We start from the raw sequence: 22,309 nt of genomic DNA, 5'->3' as shown, positions 1-22,309 counted from the left end.
TGCACTTTAAACTTTTGAAATTAATGGTGGGAAACATTCTTGTCAGTGTGTTTTCAAATATCTGTATTTTTTCTTAAATTAATCTCTACTCAGCTGAATTGCTTTGCAAAAGAGGGCCCATGCTGCTCTTCGGGCACTAGGAGGTGCACTAGAATGAAAAAAAGTTATATAGTTTTCCTTCAGTTGTGCTTGGGAAATGCTAAACCAACTGAAGTTAAATCAGTAAACATCCATTGTATACTTGTATCAATTTACTAAAGTTGGTTCCACTCTTGCTTCTGAATGAGAAGATTATGGGTTCAACGCACACCTTGTATTCACATGATCTCTGTTTATATTCTAGTTCAGTATTAATAAGAACAGTGCATTGTAAGTTGTGGTGGCTGCAAATTTTGGGTTGTGTATTACCTATTAATTATCAGACACAAAGGACTCCACCATATTCCCTAATTACTTGTGAATTTGACCATATACCTATAATTGCAGATAAACCAGTATTTTATTTCCCTCCTTCAGATATCAGATAAATATACCCTGCTTATTTTTTTTAGATAAATTTAGTAAACCAGTAAGTTGCATGGTCATTAACTTCTAAAACAGAGGTACACTGCTTACATTTTTAGTAAGGCACCTTTATAGTCTGATGTTAATAAACTGTTTAATGAGGAAACGAACACCCAGCAACCCCACAGAATCCATTTTTGACTTTGTGATATCAACTTGGTAACCTCAAATTTTAAAATTTTGTTTGGTTAAGTCTATATTAAGTTCGTTTCTAAAAGCTGTGACCGTGATAGCAAAATATGATAATATATTAAATACTTTGTGACTACAGTCTGTTCCATGTGAGCTGAGAAGGAAAGTAAATTCCTCATGTTTGATTTTACAACTTGAAACACAATGAATTTTGAAGCCACCTAATTGTCATCTGTGCTTTGTAGACAAAAGATAATTATAATAATTTGTACCTATCACACATTCCTATCCATAATTAGATGGGCAGGTGTCCAGTATTCTTTCCTTATTCTAGTTATTCTTTGTTTGCAACGCAAGGGTTGTACTTTGAAAGTAACCACAACAACTTTGAAGATAGTGATTGGAAGAAAAAGTAAAGAGATGGATGAGGGGTGAGTGTTGTTGGTAGTGGAGGGAAAGAGGATGAAGTGGCCACTTGCCACCTAAAGTTGGGTGTATAAAGTGCGAATGGAGAGTAAATATGGGTTACCTGATGAAAGTGGTAGTGAAGCAAGAAGTGAGGTGGGGTTTAAGATGCAGAAAAGATTGTGAAAAGTGTTAGTCTCCTGTGACAAGGATGGGAAGGATCACAAAGCCCACCATCTTTTTCCACAACCAAAGTATGTGGCATAGGGAGCTGTTTTTTTGTGTGTGTAATGTTGTTGCTCAATACCACGTATCTGATCAGGAAGATTTCTGAAAATGAATTGGGAGAACAAAGCAAGAAGAATGAAATAGAAGGAAAGGAAGAGACACAAAGATCCAGATAGCAACTATACAGAGGCAGGCAGACAAAAATACAAAAACTTAATTATCTGCCTTGTTTCCAATCTTAAAAGGGTGCATGAGAAGTCCTTGGCGAGTAGGATCAAGGAAAACCCAAAGGCCTTCTACACGTGTGTGAAGAATAGGAGGATGACTAGAGTGAGGGTAGGACCAATCAGGGGATAAAAGAGGAAACGTGTGCCTGGAGTTGGAAGAGGTAGGGGAGGTCCTTAATACTTTGCTTCAGTATTCACCAGAGAGAGACACCTTGATATTTGTGAGGAGGGTGTACAACAGGCTGATACACTAGGGCATGTCGACGTAAGGAAAAGGGATGTGCTGGAACTTTTGAAAAACATTAGGATAGATAAGTCATCAGGGCTGGATGGGATATATCCAAGGTTATTACGGGAAGCGAAGGAAGAGATTGCTGCGCCTTTGGCGATGATCTTTGCATCTCCTTCGCAGGAGTAGTACCAGATCATTGGAGGGTGGCAAATGTTCCTTTGTTCAAGAACAGGAGTAGGGATAACCCTGGGAATTACAGACCAGTGAGTCTTACTTCAGTGATGGGCAAATTACTGGAGAAGATTCTTAGAGACAGAATTTATGGGCATTTGGAGAAGCATAGGCTGATGACGGTCAGCATGGCTTTGAGGGGCAGGTCATGCGTCACGAGCCTGATTGAATTCTTTGAGGCTATGACAAAGCACGTTGATGAAGGTAGAGCAGTGGATGTGGTGTACGTGGATTTTATTAAGGCATTTGATAAGGTTCCTCATGGAAGGCTCATTCAGAAAGTCAGGAGATATAGGATCCAGGGAAACTTGGCTATGTGGATTTAGAATTGGCTTGCTCATAGAAGACAGAGGGTGGTGGTAAATGGATCGTATTCTGCCTGGAGGTTGGTGACCTGTGGTGTTCTGCAGGGATCTGTTCTGGGACCCCTTTTATAAAAATGACTTGGATGAGGATGTGGAAGGGTGGGTTAGTAAGTTTGCTGATGAAACAAAGGTTGGTGGTGTTGTGGATAGTATAGAAGTTTGCTGTAGATTACAACAGAATATTTATAGAATGCAGAGCTGGGCTGAGAAATGGCAGATGGAGTTCAACCCAGAAAAGTGTGAAGTGATACACTTTGGGAGATCAAATTTGAAGACAGAGCACAAGGTTAATGGCAGGACTCTTAGCAGTGTAGAGGAACAGAGGGATCTTGGGGTCCACGTTCATAGATCTCTCAAGGTTGCCACGGTTGTTAAGAAGGCGTATGGTGTGTTGGCCTTCATTAGTCAAGGTATTGAGTTCAAGAGCTGCAAGGTAATGTTGCAGCTTTATAGAACTCTGGTTAGACCACACTTGAAGTATTGTGTTCAGTTCTGGTCACCTCATTACAGGAAGGATGTGGAAGCTTTAGAGACGGTGTAGAGGAGATTTACCAGGATGCTGCCTGGATTGGAGAGCCTGTCTTATGAGGATAGGTTGAGTGAGCTAGGGCTTTTCTCTTTGGAGAGAAGGAGGATGAGAGGTGACTTGATAGAGGTATACAAGATGATAAGAAGTATAGATTGAGTGGACAGTCAGAGACTTTTTCCTCGGTGAAAATGGCTAACATGAAGGGGCATAATTTTAAGGTGATTGGAGGAAGATATAGGGGGGATGTCAGGCGTAAGTTTTTTTTTACACAGAGAGTGGTGGGTGCATGGCACACATTGCCGGCAGAGGTTGTAGGGGCAGATACATTAGGGACATTTAAGAGACTCTTAGACACATGCATGATAGAAAAATGGCTGTGTGGGAGGGAAGTTTTAGATAGATCTTAGAGCAGGATAAAATGTTGGCACAACATTGTGGGCTGAAGGGCCTGTACTGTGCTGTAATGTTCGATGTTTGCCAACATTTTAATGCTTCATAATTTTATCATTTCCTACAGCCACACTTTTCATGGAAGTTTACTGTCATGACGTAGTTTAACCCATTGCCAGTGGTGATGCCTTACTGCTCTTTCTGGAAATTGGAGATCTGTTTAATAATTTACAGTTTATTATTCTCCCTTTCTAGCTTCTGTTACCCTAGGTTCTGGCCCTGGTCACAACTGTTTTCATCTGCACTTAAATCTTTAATTTCTGTGGCTGGAATTATGGTCATCGCCCACTATCCCGCAACCCAGCAGTTGGATCATGGTTGGAATTGCATTCATCACCTGTTCCACTCTGGTTTGTATCATTACATGTTCTGTTTACATTCCAGTCAGTTGCACTGCTGTGGATCATGTAAAGCTCAGCTCCTTCCATTTGCTTTCCAAATATTGCAAAAGTTTGGCCTAATTTTTATGGTTAAAAGTAAATGGAGGTATGGCTGCTTTAATACTACCTATCATTATAACAAATTTAAAAGATCGGTGGAGTCCATTTATTTTTATAACTTGCTTGGCTATTCAAGGAAAGCCTCATTTCCCAGGAACCAATCAGTAAACAACAAAGTTGATGTTTGTAGGAATCTCTGAGAAACTAGTGACCTATGTCTTGGTTTCCATCTGAATGAATTTATCATCCTACCACTTCACTGCCAATATATGCCAAGCACCACACACTTGTTCTGCAAAATACTAAATGTCCTTCTATAGCTAGATCATCCCTCCAGTGTAGTGAAACTGCAGGAGCAATCCCAGTGCTGTCAAACCCCATGATTTACCAGAAATGTATTTGTAAGACAGTACGTATGTGCATGCCAGATCAGAAAAGCCGGTGAAGGCTTCCAGAGCTTTACACAGTGGCCTAACGGTAAACTTGTGAAGAATTGGAGTTAAACGGACTTCATAATTTAATCACGTATACCATGCCAAAAGCAAAATAGTATAGGTGCTGAAAACCTGAAAAAGTAAAATGTATACCCAATATTACCTTTCTGGTGGTTGGTGGAAATGAGAGAGAAGAACATAGCACCCTCTAGAGGAAATCAACATGCTCAAGACATAAAGTTTAGTGATGTCTTTCAAAGAGATCTAGAATTTGTTTGGTTAATTTTGAATTAATTCTAGATGACTTGAAGCAGTTTCATTTTTAAAATCCAAGTGAGTTTTGGTCTTTTGCCTGATTCTCCCTTCCTTAAAAGTTACCCCAGTAGTTGCGTCTTCTGTCAACTTTCCACCTTAGTTTAAAGATACTGCACCTAATCAGTTTCCTTTCTTCTTTTCATATCCTCTGTTTTCCTGTCCATGTGGCATTCTTCATATCCACTTATAACTCCTCCTTGCTGCCTTCCGCCATTTCTTTCTTCTTCCCAGCATCTTGTTCAAGCAGGTTCTTATCTTCCCTTAAAACCCTGGAATTAGCAGCAGCACCTCCCTTCTCTCTTTCTCCACACCCCCTCTTCCTCCCCCCCCCCCCCCCCATGCCCATACCCCCCAAAAGAACTTTGATTTTCCCCAGCTATTATCTGTGGTCCTGCCCTTTAATGAAATCACAGAAGGAGGCTCTTAAATTTGTTGTGGTTGTGCTAGTTGAATAAGATCTCTCCAACTTAATCCCACCTTCTGGACTAGCTCTTCAAATACCTTTTCGAGTATTGCTTAAATGAGATGAGGATTTCTACCTCTCCTACTCATTGATTTGGTAAGTTTCAGACATTTATTTGCATAATCACTTCTGCCTAAATCTCCTGTTGATATAAATGTTTCTGGTTATTGGAGGCTGCGTGCAGTTTTTCCTTTTTTAGAATCCCCACCCTTTTTATTCGTAAACTGGAATCGCAGAGCCACAGGGCTTAGTTAAAAGTGTGCTGAAGTTGGAAAGGATATTTATTAGTCTGCAAACACAAATCGGAAAGGAAAATGAAGACGTGTGTGTGTGTGGATCCTTTCAAGTGCTAAAGACATCCCAAAGTGCTTTACAGCAAATGAGATATTTTAGAAATGAGGCTCTCCTATAATATTGAAACTGAAGCAACCAATTTGGACGTCTCATGCTGTTGCAAGCAGCAGTGTAATCATGAGCAGATGTGGAAAATTAATACATGTGCCTTGACCGTCACAACCTCTTTTAAGCATTCTGAAATCAACAACCTTTAACAGCAAATCCAGTAGGTTAATGTGACTTATTGTTTTAACTGTTTGTGTAAACCATGATTTTTTTTATGTATAGTTGTTACATAAGGACACCAAATTACAACTAATTAAATAAAGTAGGGATACAGGATCAGTTGTTGTTGTTGCATGATGTGGGAGCTGTTGGACCCCATTGTGGTTCCTGGTGACCACATGTGCAGCAAGTGTTGGTTGCTCAGGGAACTCGGGATCAAAGTTGATGACCTGGAATCTGAGCTTCAAACACTGCGATTCATCAGAGATGGGGAGAGTTACCTGGATGCTGTGTTTCAGGAGGCAGTCATACTCATTAGATTAACTACTTCAAATTTAGTCTGTGGTCAGGGACACGAGGGTGCGACTGCGAGTGAGGCAGGTAGGGGGATCCAAGTGATTAGTCCTGGAGGAGCCTTATCCCTTGAACTTGTCCAACAGGTCTGAGATTCTTAATCCCTGTGTGGATGAGAGTGGGGCTTGTAGGAAGAATGACCAACTGAATTGTAGCACCGTGGTTCAGGGAGTCATTCAAGAAGGGGGACAGAAGAAGAATGTAGTTGTAATTGGGGACAGTATAGTCAGGGAAATAGACACAATTCTCTGTCGCAAGGATCGAGAGTCCTGAAGGCTGTGTTGTCTGTCTGGTGCCCAGGTTTGGGACATCTCCACCGGCAGAGGAATTTGGAGTGGGAGGGGAAAGATCCAGTTGTCATGGTCCATGTAGGTACCAAAGATCAGGAGGTTAAATGCATGGCTCAAAGATTGGTGTGGGAGAAGTGGATTTGAATTCGTGGGACATTGGCATCAGTATTGGGGAAGGAGGGAGCTGTTCCAATGGGACGGTCTCCATCTGAACCATGCTGGGAACAGGGTCCTGGCAAATCACATAACTAGGGCTATGGATAGGGCTTTAAACTAAATTGTAGCGGGGTTGGAAAAGTATGGATAAAGTAAAAGGGAAGAAGAGTGCAGGAGAGGTTACTGAAGTCTCCAGAATAAAGAATAAGACAAAGTTTAGATATGGATAAGAATTTAACTTCAGGCAACATGGATACAAATTTGAGAAGAAGCGTGGTGAATATAGGACTGAAGGTGTTATATTTGAATGCATGCAATCTACAAAGTAAGGTAGATGAGCTCATAGCGCAGTTAGAAATTGGCAGGTATGACGTTGTGGGCATCACAGAGTGGTGGTTGAAAGAAGGTCACAGCTGGGAGCTAAACAACCAAGGATACACATCCTATCAAAAAGGCAGGTGGGTGGGCAGAGGGGGTGGGGTGGCTCTGGTTAAAAAAAATGAAATCAAATCCTTAGCAAGAGGTGACATAGGATCAGAAAATGTAGAAACCTTGTGGGTAGAGTTAAGAAGCTGCAAGGGTAAAAAGACCCTGTTGAGAGTTGTATACAGGCCTCTGAATAGCGGCCAGGATGTGGGGTGCAAATTACAACAGGAAATAGAAAGGGCAATGTTTCGATGGTCATGGGGGATTTCAATATGCAGGTAGATTGGGAAAATCAGGTTGGTACTGGATCCTAAGAGAAGGAATCTGCAGAATGCCTACGAGATGGATTTTTGGAGCAGCTTGTGATTGAGCCCACTAGGGAAAAGGCAATTCTGGATTTGGTGTTGTGCAATGAACCAGATTTGATTAGGGAGCTTAAGGTAAAGGAACCCTTAGGAGGCAGTGATTATAATATGATAGAATTCACCCTGCAATTTGAGAGGAAAAAGCTAAAATCGGATGTATCGGTATTACAGTTGAGTAGAGGTAACTACAGAGGCATGAGAGAGGAGCTGGCCAAAGTTGATTGGAAGGGGACCCCAGCAGAAATGATGGTAGAGAAGCAATGGCAGGAGGTTCTGCGAGTAATTCCGAAGATGCAGGGTCAGTTCATCTCAAAGAAGAAACTTTCTCAGGGGAGGATGAGGCAATCATGGCTGATAAAGGGAAGTCAAAGACAGCATAAAAGCAAAAGAGAAGGCATACAATATTGCAAAAATTAGTGGGAAGCAAGAGGATTGGGAAGCTTTTAAAAACCAACAGAAGGCAACTAAAAAGCAATAAGGGGAGAAAAGATGAAAAATGAAGCTAATAATATAAAAGAGGTTACCAAAAGATTTTTTAGATATATAAAGAGTAAAAGAGAGGCAAAAGTGGACCGGACCACTGGAAACTGACACTGTAGAGGTAGTAATGAGGAACAAAGAAATGGCGGAAGAACTGAATAAGTATTTTGCGTCAGTCTCCTGAGTCTTCACTGTTGAAGACAGCAGCAACATGCCAGAAATTAAAAAGTGTTGGGACAGAAGTGAATGTAGTTGCTATTACTAAGGAGAAGGTGCTTGGAAAGCTGAAAGGTATGAAGATGGATAAGTCACCTGGACCAGATGGACTACACTTCAGGGTTCTGAAAGAGTTAGCTGAAGAGATAGTGGAGGCACTAGTAGTGATTTTTCAAGAACCACTAGAGTCAGGAATATTTCTGGAAGAATGGAAAATTGCAAATGTCACTGCATTCTCTAAGAAGAGAGGGAGGCCAAAGAAAGGAAATTATAGGCCAGTTAACCTGACTTCAGTGGTTGGTAAGATGTTAGAGTCCATGATTAAGCATGAGGTTTCGGGGTATCTGGAAGCACATGATAAAATAGACCAAAGTCAGCATGGTTTCCTTAAGGGGAAATCTTGCCTGACAAATCAGTAGGAATTCTTTGAGGAAGTAACAGGCAGGATAGACAAAGGAGAGTCTGTGAATATTGTTTATTTGGATTTTCAGAAGGCCTTTGACAAGGTGCTGCACATGAGGCTGCTAAAAAAGATAGGAGTCCGTGGTATTACAGGGAAGGTAAGAAAGGTCAGAAAGATTGGCTGACTGGCAGGAGATGAAGAGTGGAAATAAAAGGGGCCTTCTCTGGTTGGCTGCCAGTGACTAGTGGTCTGCAGGGGTCTGTGTTAGGTCTGCTATTTTTCACGTTATATGTTAATGATCTGGATGATGGAATTCATGGCTTTGTGACCAAATTTGCGGATGATCCAAAGATAGGTGGAGGGGCAGATAGTGTTGAGGAAGCAGGGGGTCTGCAGAAGGACTTGGACGGGTTGGGAGAATGGGCAAAGAAGTGGCAGATGGAATACAGCGTCGGGAAGTGCATGGTTATGCACTTTGGTAGAAGGAATTAAGGTGTAAACTATTTTCTTAATGGGGAACGAATTCAGAAATCGGAGGTGCAAAGGGACTTGGGAGTCTTAGTGCAGGATTCCATAAATGTTAAATTGCAGGTTGAGTCAATAGTAAGGAAGGCAAGTGCAATGTTAGCATTTATTTCAAGAGGACCAGAATATGAAAGCAAGGATGTAATGCTGAGGCTGTATAAAGTGATGGTCAGACCACATTTGGTATATTGTGAGCAGTTAAGGAAGGATGTGCTGGCGTTGGAGAGGGTCCAGAGGAGGTGTACGAGAATGATCCTGGGAATGAAAGGGTTAATGTATGAAGAGCGTTTGATGGCTCTGGGCCTGTACTCACTGGAGTTTAGAAGGATGAGGTGGGGGGGGATTACATTGAAACCTACTGACTATTGAAAGGCCTGGATAGAGTGGACGTGGAGAGGATGTTTCCAGTTGTGGGAGAGTCTCGGACCAGAGGGGACAGCTTCAGAATGGAAGGACGTTCCTTTAGAACAGGAATTTCTTTAGCCAGTGGGTGGTGAATCTGTGGAATTCATTGCCACAGATAGCTGTGGAGGACAAGTCATTGGGTATATTTAAAGCAGAGGTTGGTAGGTTCTTGATGAGTAAGGGCACCAAAGGTAATGAGGAGAAGACAGGAAAATGGGGTTGAGAGGGAAAAATAAATCAGCCGTGGTCGAATGGCAGAGCAGACTCGATGGACCAAATGGCGTAATTCTGCTCCTACATCTTATGGTCTTTTCTGGAAGGTAGATAGTTGTAGATTTCTGTACAAAATAAAGATTGTCATAACAAATCTGCCCTGTCCAATCCAATAGTATTTTCTGTCTTGGAGACCTGATCTGATCTGCCTTTGAAATTTGCATGAGCAGTTTCCTTTGACAGAAGGAGTGCAACAGATTTGATTGGAGATCTGTGTGTAAAATTTTCTGCAAGTACATTGAATTCAACAGATTACTTTCTACCCAAGTATTGAAAGGCAAACAAAAAGGTAGATGCTGGAAATCTGAAATCTCAAAAAAGAATGTAGGAAACGCTCAGCAGGGCAAGCAGCATCTGAGAAGAGAAATAATTAACACTTATGGTTGATTACCTTTCATCAGAACTGGGAAAATTAGAAACTGGGCACGCTTTAAATTGCAGAGAAAGAGAACCAAGAGTGACCCGAAAGTGGAGACTGAGAGACTGGTGGTGCTGGATGAGAGAATGTGGTGAAGGCTTGTTAGTTGCACTTGAACTGTCGAGTGCTGCCTGCTGTAGAAAATCACAGCTGCTGTTCTAAGAGTGAGCTGTCTTTGTTTACAGAGCTGCACTTTATTTCAAATCCATTGACTGCTTGTGTAGATCAATAATTCAATGGAGATGGTTTAAAGGCTGGTTCTTGTTTGTATCAATGGTTCCAATATGAACTAGATATGAAAACCTAAAACCTGTAGATGGTTGAAATCTGAAATAAAAACAGAAAATGCTGGAAAGAGCAAGTTGGGCAGCATTTTTAGAAAGAGATAGTTAATGTTTCAGGATGAGGGGTCTTTGACCTGAAATGTTAATATGTTTATCTTTCCAGAAGCTGCCTGACCTGTTGATCGATTCAAGTATTTTCTCTTTTTATTACCCTCTGGTTATGTCTGACTACTCTCTAACATACCCTCCTGTCTGTCCCCTGGACAGAAACCTGTCCCAGGAAGGTCGAGCTCTGGGCACCAGCTTAAAGGTGCTGTCTCCCAACTTCGAACACCTCACTTGGGTCTGATTGCATAGTCCTTGCTGAACTCTTCCCCCAGTCCCTAAGCACTACTAAAGTGTATCCCTATCTATGTTAGCCATCTGGTGTTCCCTTACTGTCCCATACTATCTCCTGGCGCAGGTATTATAAAGGACATTTTTCATTATCCCAAACTGACTCTGTACAAATATGGGAGTTGATCCAAATCCATAGGAGAATTTGTATGTTTATGCCAAATGTCCTGTGTGAGTCTTCCAGGATGGTGAGTATTTCAGCTTTAATGTCCTTATTATCCTGTGTGAGGATATAATTGTGGCCCTATGATTCATTCATGTATTCCACAAGTTCAGTTAGTGGTCTGATATCTTGAGGATATCGTACTTGAAACTTGTAATATAGTGATGGAGGTGCTTTCTTAGGGAGTCTTCTGTCATGACATTTGGCTGGTCCTTCACAGCAGAGCCTGAGAACAAACTGAAGTTTACAGAAAATGGTTAGGTGACTATGAATTTATTGAAATAATCCACTTTGGAAGTGATTAGAGTTAGGCTAAATTGCACAGCAGCATATGAATACATCAAGGAACAAAACCATTATAGCAGCTAAGGGAACTGTGGTCTTTAACATTTTATTTGTATGGGATGTGGATATTGCTGGCAAGTCCGGCATTCTTTTTTCACTGTTCCTAATTGCCCTTCATTAATTGGTGAACCACCTTTGTGAACCACTGTGTTCTTTGTAGTGAAGGTTGTTGAGTAAGGACTTCCAGCATCTGGATCCAAAGACAATGAAGGAATGACAATTTATAATCTCAAATTATAAATCTTGTGAAATGGAGCAGAACTTGTAGACCATGTGTTCATTCCCCTTGTACTTCTGGGTTGTTGATATTGCAGAATTCTAAATGTGGTTTTAAAAATAGGAATACAAAAACATTAATTCCCAGAACTAAGAGCTTTAAATACAAGAGAGTCGTAATCTGTCACGGAATTCAGAATAAACTACTTAGTGTTTAATATGTGAATTCCCCATCACAAGATTTAATCGAGACTGACATAAGATGTATTTAAAAGAAAGTGAGGTGAACACATGAGAGAGAAAGGAATAAATGGATATGCTGTGAGGGTTAGGTGAGGAGTAGAAAGAGGGTACTTTGGAACATAAACGCTAGCTATAAGAAATCTGTCCCTGCTCATGACCTTAAGTAGGAACAACTTAGAACCACGAGTCAAATTGAAACTTTGCCAGTTGTCGTTTCTTCTCTATTTCTGAGGTCACAGTTGTTGTGTACATTTCTTTGTCCCATCCTAGCTTATCCAATATTCCTCTAACTCCTGAATTACTGTCATTCCCAGTTCTCATTTTATCAACCGTAACATCCATTTAGATGATGGCCTTAATGTAGTAAAATGCCTCAAATTTACAACCTTAACAGATAAAGTTTAATGTGGAACCACATAAATGAATATTAAGACTTGGTAACAGATTTTAAGGAGCATCTTGAAAGACTAGTGGTGAAGTGCTGTTTGGGGGGGGGGGGGGGGGGTGGTGGTTGGTTGTTGTGGGGTGGAGAGAGAGTCCAAGTCTTTGGCCTACTGACAGCACAGTCGTTTATGGTAAGATCCTTTTGAACAGTGGACTTAGCTGGAGGAGCATCCTTGTATCTGAATTCTGAGTAGTGGACTGTGGGATTGAGCATGTTGTTCTGTTTGAATCTACAGGTCCTCCCTGGGTTGTGGCAGGTTCCATTCCTGTGAACTGTTTGTAACCTGGACAGTTCACAAGTTGGAAATGTGGCCACAAATAGAGTTCCCAGGTGGCGGAAGATGCCTGCAGCCCTGCTGCAGCTGACAAATCCATCCCACCAGTCTCCCAAATGTTCGTTTGTATGTATGGGGCATACATAAGACAGGTGTTCGTAACCTGGGGAAGAAATGTATTGATACAATTAAAGATGTGAACTGCTGATGTGCCCTTTTTTTGTTGTTGACCAGCAGTTTGAATAAATTGCTTGTTCTTGTCGCTGAGAAACTATAATCCAGTATGAGATGCAGATAGAAGTCATTCATAACATTAAAAGTTCCTGAGCAAGTTTGAGCTTTAAACTTCATTTAATAGTTTAAGTTGTTGCATGGTTATCAATGGAAGTTTGGATATAAAGGGAAAAATTTAGAAAATACTTGGTAAATAGATCTCAATCTTTCTTTAAGACCTGTCACTTAAATAGATATACGTGGCCAAGGAAACTAAAATGTCTTTTGGTTAAATGGATATGATATTTTAAAAAAATTCACTGGAAAATGATATCACCCAGCAAAAGTGGAAGATTACTTACGAGTTCATGTTAGACTTTCTACCAACACTAAAGTTTTACTTTAATCTGGGAGTACTCTGTCAACCAACATATGTAAATAAAATAAAATATCAGTCATATTCCAAGTCTATAGAACTCTTTAGGGTTGGTGAATATTACAGATGAACAGCATTCAAAAAGAAACCAAACCAGGGGAAAGGAAACATAAAAGTACACATCAAAAAGAAATACAGTGACTTTGGAGGACAGGAGTTGTTTAAAATGGCAAAAGTGATACTAGCAGGAGAGACGATCTGTAAGTGAGACACAATAGGGGCTAGGTTGGATAGCTCCCAAAAATTCCAAGGTGTAATTAGTCTGTGCTTTTGCTTCCAGTGTAGGCAGCACATCTAATGTAGGTTGCCTTTCTCTGGGTTATGACAACATAAACTGCAGCCAGCAATAATCATTGGTTTATCATCTATGCAGTGAAAGCAATTTTTTTGAGTGGCTCACATCAGATACATCTACACTGCATGGAGCCCGATTTTGTGAGTAGTTGGTACTTAACACCAGCTTACACTTCCTAAAGGTGAAGTGCATTGTGTTACCGTAGGTGTTCTGCAACTGAAGTTGACCTGGAAGATGTTCCATAATGGTACAACATGGGGAAAGAGAAGATTCCTTTTTGAGGCATTGATGTTGGACGTGTCCTTTTGCTGTGGTAAACCCTCAAGACCTGTTCCTGAGAGGCAGTGAAAGATGACTGGATTGAATGTCAATTCCGGGAGTCACGTTTGGAGAAACTGGATGTTGTCCTGCAATACTTAATGGCTTTACAGAAGTCCAGGTCTTAAGTGTATCTTAAAATAGCATATCCCATCAATTACACCAAAGCACTAAGTACTGCTCAATGTACCACATCTTCCTTCCTCACCTATCAACAATTACCATCAGCCAAAATGCTTACCTAACTTTAAGTTCTAATCCACCATCACACATTTAGCACATTCAACATTCATATCTTGCAGCTCACAAACATTATGAGCTTGTAGCCACCTGCAACATGCTACTAAAGGAACACACGGAGGCAGAGAGTGCTGAACTCAAAAGAAAAAAAAACCCTTTACTCATTCAAAATCGTGCACTTAAAATCTCCCATCCCATGGGCCCCTGCGACCCGCGGGGCGGACGTGATGTCTGATTGTTCCCGGAGGGTCTGCCCTGAGTGGGTAGTTCCAAACGTGCTACTGCGTGTCTGCCCGCAGCTCCTGATGGCGGTTCGAGTCCCACATGTGCGGGCCGCCACCCCCCCCCCCCCCCCCCCCCCCAGAAATGTCCATGGGGGGAGTGGAGCCCCCAGTCTGTGTGGCTTGCATGGGTGGCCTGCCTCACTGGCACGGTGCAGGTACCCTCACTGGTTGCTCAATGTCCAAGTGCGTCGGTTTGAGGCGGTCCACTGTAAAAGTCTCTTCCCAGCCACCCACCTCCATGACACGCTTGGATCCGTTGTGCTGGATCACCTTGAAGGGGCCCTCGTACAGCCACTGTAGAGGTGACCTGTGCATGCCCCTGCGAATAAAAACATACTCTCAGACTCAGGTCTTTAGGGGTGAAGGATGGTGTGGTACCATGCCTGGAGGTCGGTGCCGGGGTCCCTACCTTGTCTTGCAGCCTCGTTAGCACTGCTGCTGGAGTTTCTTCTGAACCTCGGGCCTCTGGTACGAACTTGCCCGGGACCGTCGGGGGGGGGGGGCTGCCGTAGACCAATTCCGCCGAGGAGGTGCCCAGGTCCTCCTTGGGGACTGTGTGGATGCCCAGTAGGACCCAGGGAAGCTCATCTGTCCAGTTGGGGTCCCTGAGGCGCGCCATCAAGGCCGACGTGAGATGCCGGTGGAATCGCTCTACCGAACCGTTGGACTGGGAATGGTACGCTGTGGTGTGATGCAGCTGGGTGCCCAGGAGCTGCACCAGTGCTTTCCACAAACCAGACGTGAACTGCGCCCCTCTGTCGGAGGTGATGTCCGTTGGGAGACCAAACCTGGTGATCCAGTTTGCAATGAGCGTCCTGGCACAGGTCTCAGTGGACGTGTCTGCGAGTGGTACGGCTTCCGGCCATCTGGTGAACCTGTCTACCATGATAAAGATATACCTGGCGCCTCGGGAGACTGGCAGGGGGCCGAGGATGTCCACGTGGATGTGTTGGAACCTCCTGTGCGTCAGCTGGAACTGCTGGAGGGGAGCCTTCACGTGCCGCTGGACTTTGGCGATCTGGCAGTGTACGCAGGTCCTGGCCCAGTGTCCAACCTGTTTGCACAAACCATGCTAGACAAATCTGTCCACTACCAGCTTGATGGATGCCCGGGTGGGCCAGGATGTGCAGCGTGTCGAACACCCGGCGCCTCCATGCTGCTGGTACCACGGGTCGGGGTTTGCCGGTAGACACGTCGATCTGCTGCCGGGCCGATGGGGACGTCCTCCAACTGGAGCCCTGAAATGGCGGTGCGGTAAGCCGGGATCTCGGTGTCCAACCATTGTGCTTCCGCCAACACCCTGGCAGATTCGTTACCCGAGAGGGTCACAGAATCCAGGTGGAGGGCTGGTAGCTTGGCTTCTCTGAACTGGAAAGTCTGGAATGTCTCGGCATGGACCAAACACCGGCCTTTTAGGTCGACCAGGAGGCAGTTGGCTCATAGGAAATCTGCCCCTAGTAGTGGCTGTGACACCGCTGCCAACGTGAAAGTCCAAGTGAAATGGCTGGACCCGAAACGCAGTGAGATAGTTTGCGGGCCGTACGTCCGAATACTGGTGCCATTTGCAGCAGTGAGTTCGGGGCCTGGGACCGCGTTACGAGTGTCCATGTTTGAGGGGGGAAGTATGCTGACTTTGGCCCTAGTGTCTACCAGGAAGCGCCACCCAGAGTGTCGGTCCCAGAGGTACAGGAGGCTGTCTCAGTGGCCAGCCGTCATAGCCATTAACGACGGTTGGCCCCAGCGTTTCCCAGAAAAGCAGATGGTGGACGGCAGCGGGGCGCACCTGAACCCCATCTTTGGTGATAGAAACACCATCGTTCCGACCTTTCGTCTTTATCCCCTGTGGGTCTTGACGGCTTCGGTTGCGGGGCCTGGGCTTTGGGGCGCGCACTCGTGGCTAGGCCAATAGAGGCTGCTGCACGTTGCTTACTCTGCTAAAGGACGTCTGCTTTAGCCACGACCCTGCGTGGGTCATTGAAATCCTCACTCGCAAGAAGGAGGCGAATGTCCTCTAGCATTTGCTCAAGGAACAACTGTTCAAATAAAAGGCACAGCTTATGGCCGTCCATAAGCGCCAGCATATCATTCATGAGCTCGGATGGCGTGTGGTCGCCCAGATCGTCCATGTGTAGGAGCCGCATGGCCCGTTCGCGGAGGGACGGTCCTAAGGTACGGTTCAGGAGTGCATTAAGCTTAGTGTACCTGTCCTCCGTTGGTAGCTGGCGTAGGAAGTCGATGATCTGGCCTGCTGTGTCCTGGTTGAGCGTGCTGACCACATAGTAGTACCGCGTGGCGTCGGCTGTAATGTCTCTGATATTGAACTGGGCCTCAGCCTGCTCGAACCAAATGTGGGGCTGAGTGGCCCAGAAAGTCGGGAGCTTCAGAGAGACCACGCTATATGAGTTGCTCGAACTCATGGCTGGTCACTGAGTCACCGGCTCAAGATGTCCAGATGCCACCTGGAATGCTGGGGTCACCAATGTAGCTGCACGCAACGTGCTACTAAAGGAACGCATGGAGGCAGAGAATGCTGAACTCAAAAAAAAAACCCTTTACTCATTCAAAACCACGTGCTTAAAATCTCCCATCCCATGGGCCCCTGCGACCCGCAGGGTGGACGTGACGTCCGACTGTCCCTGGAGGGTCCGCCCCGAGCGGGTAGTTCCAAACGCGCTACCACGTGTCTGCCCGCGGCTCCCGATGGCAGTTCGAGTCCCGCGTGTGTGGGCCGCCACAAGCTAAACCATGGAAGGCACATTGTTCAATTACATGAGCGTTGCCGATTTAACACGCTTCCACCTCCCGCAAAGCAAGTAGTCACATAGTTGCAGACAGGCAACACCTCACTAGTGCAAGGACAGGCATAGCTGGATTACCTTGACACTGTAGAAGACATCGTGCTTGCCATCATTGAAGTTGCCATTATTTTAGTCTGTGGCCAGTAGTAGGTTGGGTAGAGTATCCTATTTAAGAAAGAAGTGATAGAGAAAGCAGGGAACTACTGACCTATTAGCCTAAAGTTTGCAGTAGGGAAAATGCTAGAATATAAAAGAATGTAATGACAGAATAATAGTATATCCCAATGTTTGCATCATAAGCCTCAGGACTGCTCAATACACCACAGAGTCAGCTTGGATTTATGAAGGGAGAACTGTATAATCTACTGTATTTCTTTAAGGATGTATCTAGTAGAATAGGTAAGGGAGAATCAGTGAATGTTACATGTTTGGATTTTCAAATAACCCATGCTCCTTCATGTTCTCATTCCAGCCGGGGGATCAACCCTGGTTCACTGAGGAGTGCAGAAGGATGGGCCGGGCCAGCACCAGGCATACCTGACAATGGAAGTGCCAGCCTCGTGAAACTGCAATGCACTGTAGATACATGCATGCAGTAGACAGTTAAGCAACCTGTCAGTCACAGTCAGAACAAAGTTCTCCTGTCCCACCACATCTGAGAGCTGGTGGAAAATTAACTACTGTAAAAATGTATTCCTTGCAACACTAGCATACATTGGCTGTTATAGGTACCATCTACGAAATGCCCTGCAGTTACTCTGCTAGGCTACTCTGACAGCACTTCCCATACCTGAGGCTTCAACTACCAAGGAGGACAAGGACATTGATGCAAGGATCACCAGGCTCTCCACTATGTTGAACGTGATCTTGACTTGGAAATCTATTGTTTTCCAGAAGGACTGCGGTGATTCCAAATGACAGTTCACCACTACCTACCTTAGGGATGGGCAATAAATATCATCAAAGTCCAGATCCCGAAAATGAATAAGAGGAGATGTATGTCACAGGGGAAAATGCATGTAAAGTTCACTCGATGATTCTGGGGATGGCAGTATCGCTAATACAGGGGTGGCACAGTTAGTAGAGCAGTCTCACAGCTCTGGTAACCCAGGTTCAATCATAAACTCTGGTGCTGTCTGTGTGGAGTTTGCATGTTCTCTCTGTGACCACATGAGTTTGCCTTGGATACTCCAGTTTCTTCCCACATCCTAAGGACTTGTGGGAAGGGATTACCAAGAGGAAAAGATTCAAAGTTATGCTCAAAGCTTCCTAGGGGACAAAAATGCAACATTGCAGCTGACTCCTGAGAATCTTTGCCCCATGACTGCCTCAAAATGGAGAAGGAACGTTCTGGGTGGCATTGAGAACCTTGAATCCATGCACTGGAATCATACAGAAGCCCTGTGTTTGTAGCAGAAGGAGAGGACCACCTCACAAACCATGCACCTGCCTGTCCAGTCAGCCACCTGCTGCTCTGTATGTGGAAGAGTCTGCATTTCTTATGTTGGCCTGATTTGTCACCTCAGAACCCACTAAACTGGAATGGAAACATGTTATCCTCAGTCCTGAGGGATTGCCTGAGAAGGAAGAAGTAATTTCTGCATACATTAGGTGAATGTAGGCAAGGGAAGCAACTGCAGGTGTCTGTGAGCATTGGTTGTTTCATTAGTACTAGTATCTTGACCAATCAATGGCACTGTGGAGGATATTATAGAACCAAGTTTTGTACAAGAGAATAATTAACTAAAAGGTGATTGAGAAGTCCTTTCTCTCTTTACTCTGTATTAATACTCGCTGGTTAAAAAGAATTGAAGACTTGAGGTCTGGAACAATTGACAGAGGTGGGAAATGTAAATAGACAAGCAATAGAAGTCAGGGAGCCTGTGAGAAAGTAGTTCACATTCTTTGACATTTTCCTGCCGATATATTAGACAGGCTGGAATATTCTGATGGATAGCTTGTCCACATGTTTGTAATAGAATGATATACTTAATTGCTATTATGTGTTTTCATGTGTAATTGTTTGCTTGAATATATTGATACTATTTTTGATTAGCAGCAGCACAAATATGCATTAATTTACCCAGATATATGAACTTTGCAGATGACAGAACTTTAAAAAAAACTTAAGAGGAAATTGAGCAGCTTTCAGCTGTGCATCAAGCTGTCAAAAGGATGTTGTCTGCTTCCTTTCTGGATCAAGGAACTCAGAAAATACAAGAAACTTGAATTTATTTTTGAAGTTCTGAAGCATCTTACAAAAATGTAAAACAAAAATTGGATCTTACTCAGCAAAAAATGCATCTGAACTGTAAAGCTACTCCTATTGAAGGTGTTTTGTGTGTTGATAGAAATAAAAATCAACCATCATTTGTTACTGAATTACAAATACTTGTGTTGCAAGTGCTGCTATTTCTACTTTTAAGTTATGGACCTAGAATTCCCAGTAGCTGGGTTGGAGAAATGCTGGTGAGATGGCTATTCGACCTTCGGGAGGTTTGAGGAGTTAGGATGTATTAAGGCATCATTATTAGACATACTAAATAACTTATACTGAATAAAATGACCTGTTCTACAGAAATGCTACTACCTCTGTATTACTTTGTGAAATGTCAGGGAAAATGATATGCAAATATAAATCTTTTTAGTTGTATGTTAAGAGCTATATTATAGAATTGTCAAAATATTTCAGACAGAAAGCTATGACAAGTGCACAGAAGACTATTAATTTTAGGTCAGCATTATATTTACTGTTACTAGTGTGATTTTGAAAGTGGAAACAAGCCAATAGCATTGTTCCACTGAGCTTAACCACTTCAGTGGGAGCAGTGATCTCAAATGAGGTGCGGTGAGGAAGTCTGACGTTCAACATGCAGCTAACAGGAAGCAAGCAAAAAGAAGTTCAGGGAACTATACAAATTTGAAGCTTCGAAACAGACAAACATTTTGAAGGTAAGCAAAATTAATTTAACCACACAACAGTGAAAAATGTGTCTTTGGCTTTCCAAATACTTAAGTGAATTTAGATTTGTAGCTGGTCTAACATTCAAAGGGTCTGCAACAGATGGAGCTTTATACGGAGCCCTCTACTTGAAACCACAAGTGATTTAGCGGAACTGAAACATGACTGCAGGACAGAAAATTGGAGTGTATAGCAGTCAAACTTGAAATATGTTGGACTTAAGAAGCTATTTTTAACCAAATTGCAAAACAAGCATGGAGCAAAATGTGAAAGCATTTTATTAGGCAATTCATTTATGACCTTGAAATTCAGTTGTGCATTGCTTTATATAAAATTCTGAATAAAACTTGACGTGGTTCAATAAAGAAGAGAAAGTATAATTGTGACATTGTTCAAAAGGATGCTGTAAAAATATGTATTTTTACTACACATACAACAATCCTGTACAATGCTTATAAGATTGTTTTTTTTCATTCAATGTTCAGCACAAATACAGTGCTTTGAGTAATGAATCATCATCATGGGAAGTAAGTTTCCTGTAAGAATTTCATTTTCAGAACACAACATTTAGATCAATAACATCAATATCATACCAACAGTATTTTTGAACAAGACTGATTGTTAGGAGTACAGATTTGATCAAGGAAGTATAATACTTTTAATAAATTCTTTTCACAGGAGTATGCTCTGTTAAACCCTTTTGAATATAGATTTGTATCTATATTTTCTAAAGTAACTATTTGCATGTATTTTAAAATGTAGCCATATTTATTTTGAAAAGTAGAAAATCTCTTTCTTCTAATATGGGTCATTTACTAAGCGTATATTGAAAATCCTAAACTTTTTGAAATGTCACATTAATTAGTGCCAAGCGTCTTAAATTTTTGTGAGCAACTGACTCCATATTAACTTGATTTTATACTCTGGGGGAATTTGAAGATAATACGGAGGAAGTGTAAACTATGATTTCAACTAAATTTTATCATGATATGGAGTAATAGTTGCATACTTCATTTAGCCTATGAAATATCAGCATTGCGTACCGAGATGGTCATAACCACCTCAGCAAATTTTAATGGAGAGACTGGAAACTAAAAATAAAACTGCCCTAGTGAGCTCTTCTTACCTAAATTGAAAATATAATTTTTAATGGTGGGGACAAAAGCCCTTTCTGAGTATTCATTACTGGTGAGGTGAGGCAAGATCTGTAGAATCTAGATTTCTTTTATTTAAAATTTAGATAAAAAATTTTGCATGTTAGCATAATGGCTGTATCCAGTTTTGTGCTCCTAGCGTGTTCTACATAGAACATAGAACAGTACAGCCCAGGACAGGCCCTTCGGCCCACAAAGTTGTGCCGAACTAACTAAATTAGTAATCAAATGTCCAACTGAACTAATCCCTTGTGCCTACACAATGTCCATATTTTTCCACTTCCTGCACATTCATGTACCTATCTAAGAGCCTCATGAATGTCTCTATCATATTTGCCTCCCACCACCACCTCAGGCAGTGCATTCCAGGCACCCACCACTCTGTGTGTGTGTGTGTGTGTGTGTGTGTGTGTGTGTGTGTGTGTGTGGTAAAAAAAAACTTGCCTCACACATGTCCTTTGAACTTAACCTCTCTCACCTTAAATGCATGCCCTCTGGTATTAGACGTTTCCACCCTGGGAAAAATATACTGGCTGTCTACTCTATAAGATAAGATATCTTTATTAGTCACATGTACATCGAAACACACAGTGAAATACATCTTTTTGTGTAGTGTTCTGGGGGCAGCCCACAAGTGTCGCCACGCTTCCGGCGCCAACATAGCATGCCCACAACTTCCTAACCTGTACATCTTTGAAATGTGGGAGGAAACCGGAGCACCCGAAGGAAACCCACTCAGACATGGGGAGAACGTACAAACTCCTTACTGACAGTGGCCGGATTTGAACCCGGGTCACTGGCGCTGTAATAGCGTTATGCTAACCGCTACACTACCGTGCCTGCCCTACACTATGCCCCTCATAATTTTATAAACCTCTATCAGATCTCCCCTCAGCCTCTGTCGCTTCATAGAAAACAACCCAAATTTGTCCAACCTCTCCTTTTACCACATTCCCTCTAATCTAGGCAGCATCCTGGTAAACCTCTTCTGCATCCTCTCCAAAGCCTCAACATCCTTCCTATAATGGGGTGACCAAAACTGAATGCAATACTCCAGATGAAGCCTAACTGGAGTTTTATAAAGCTGCAATATAACCTCCGGACTCTTGAACTCATTTCCTCGACTAATAAAGGCAAGCATGCCATATGCCACCTTTACCACCCTATCAACCTATGTAGCCACTTTCAGAGAGCCATGGACCCCTAGATCGCTCTACACATCAACACTGTTAAGGGTCTTGCCATTAACAGTGCACTGTCTCTTTACATTTGATCTCCCAAAGTGCAACCCTTCACGTTTGGCCAGAGTCTACTCAGCGAATTTTACCACCACCTCCCCGCGCCCCCCACCCCCAC

The 22,309-nt window shown here is 42.9% G+C and overlaps 1 protein-coding gene across 5 annotated transcripts in view; it reads left to right on the top strand.

The window, feature by feature from the left end:
* The window catches only part of LOC127574055 (WAS/WASL-interacting protein family member 1-like), an 86,107-nt gene that overhangs the window by 8,327 nt on the left and 55,471 nt on the right, over positions 1 to 22,309 (top strand). The window contains exon 1 of one of the 5 annotated variants that reach the window (XM_052022679.1): positions 19,666 to 19,789. The exons of 2 other annotated variants lie outside the window; for them this stretch is intronic. The gene's annotated coding sequence lies outside the window, so the exon portion shown is untranslated. Of the gene's footprint in view, positions 1 to 19,665; positions 19,790 to 22,309 lie in introns of those variants that run through there. 2 more of the 5 variants (XM_052022688.1, XM_052022715.1) reach the window with 2 other exon arrangements.

This window comes from Pristis pectinata, chromosome 1, assembly GCF_009764475.1.
Source record: "Pristis pectinata isolate sPriPec2 chromosome 1, sPriPec2.1.pri, whole genome shotgun sequence".
Taxonomy (NCBI): Eukaryota; Metazoa; Chordata; class Chondrichthyes; order Rhinopristiformes; family Pristidae; genus Pristis; species Pristis pectinata.
Note: the sequence above shows the minus strand (reverse complement) of the source record. Positions and strands in the feature narration are given on the sequence as shown.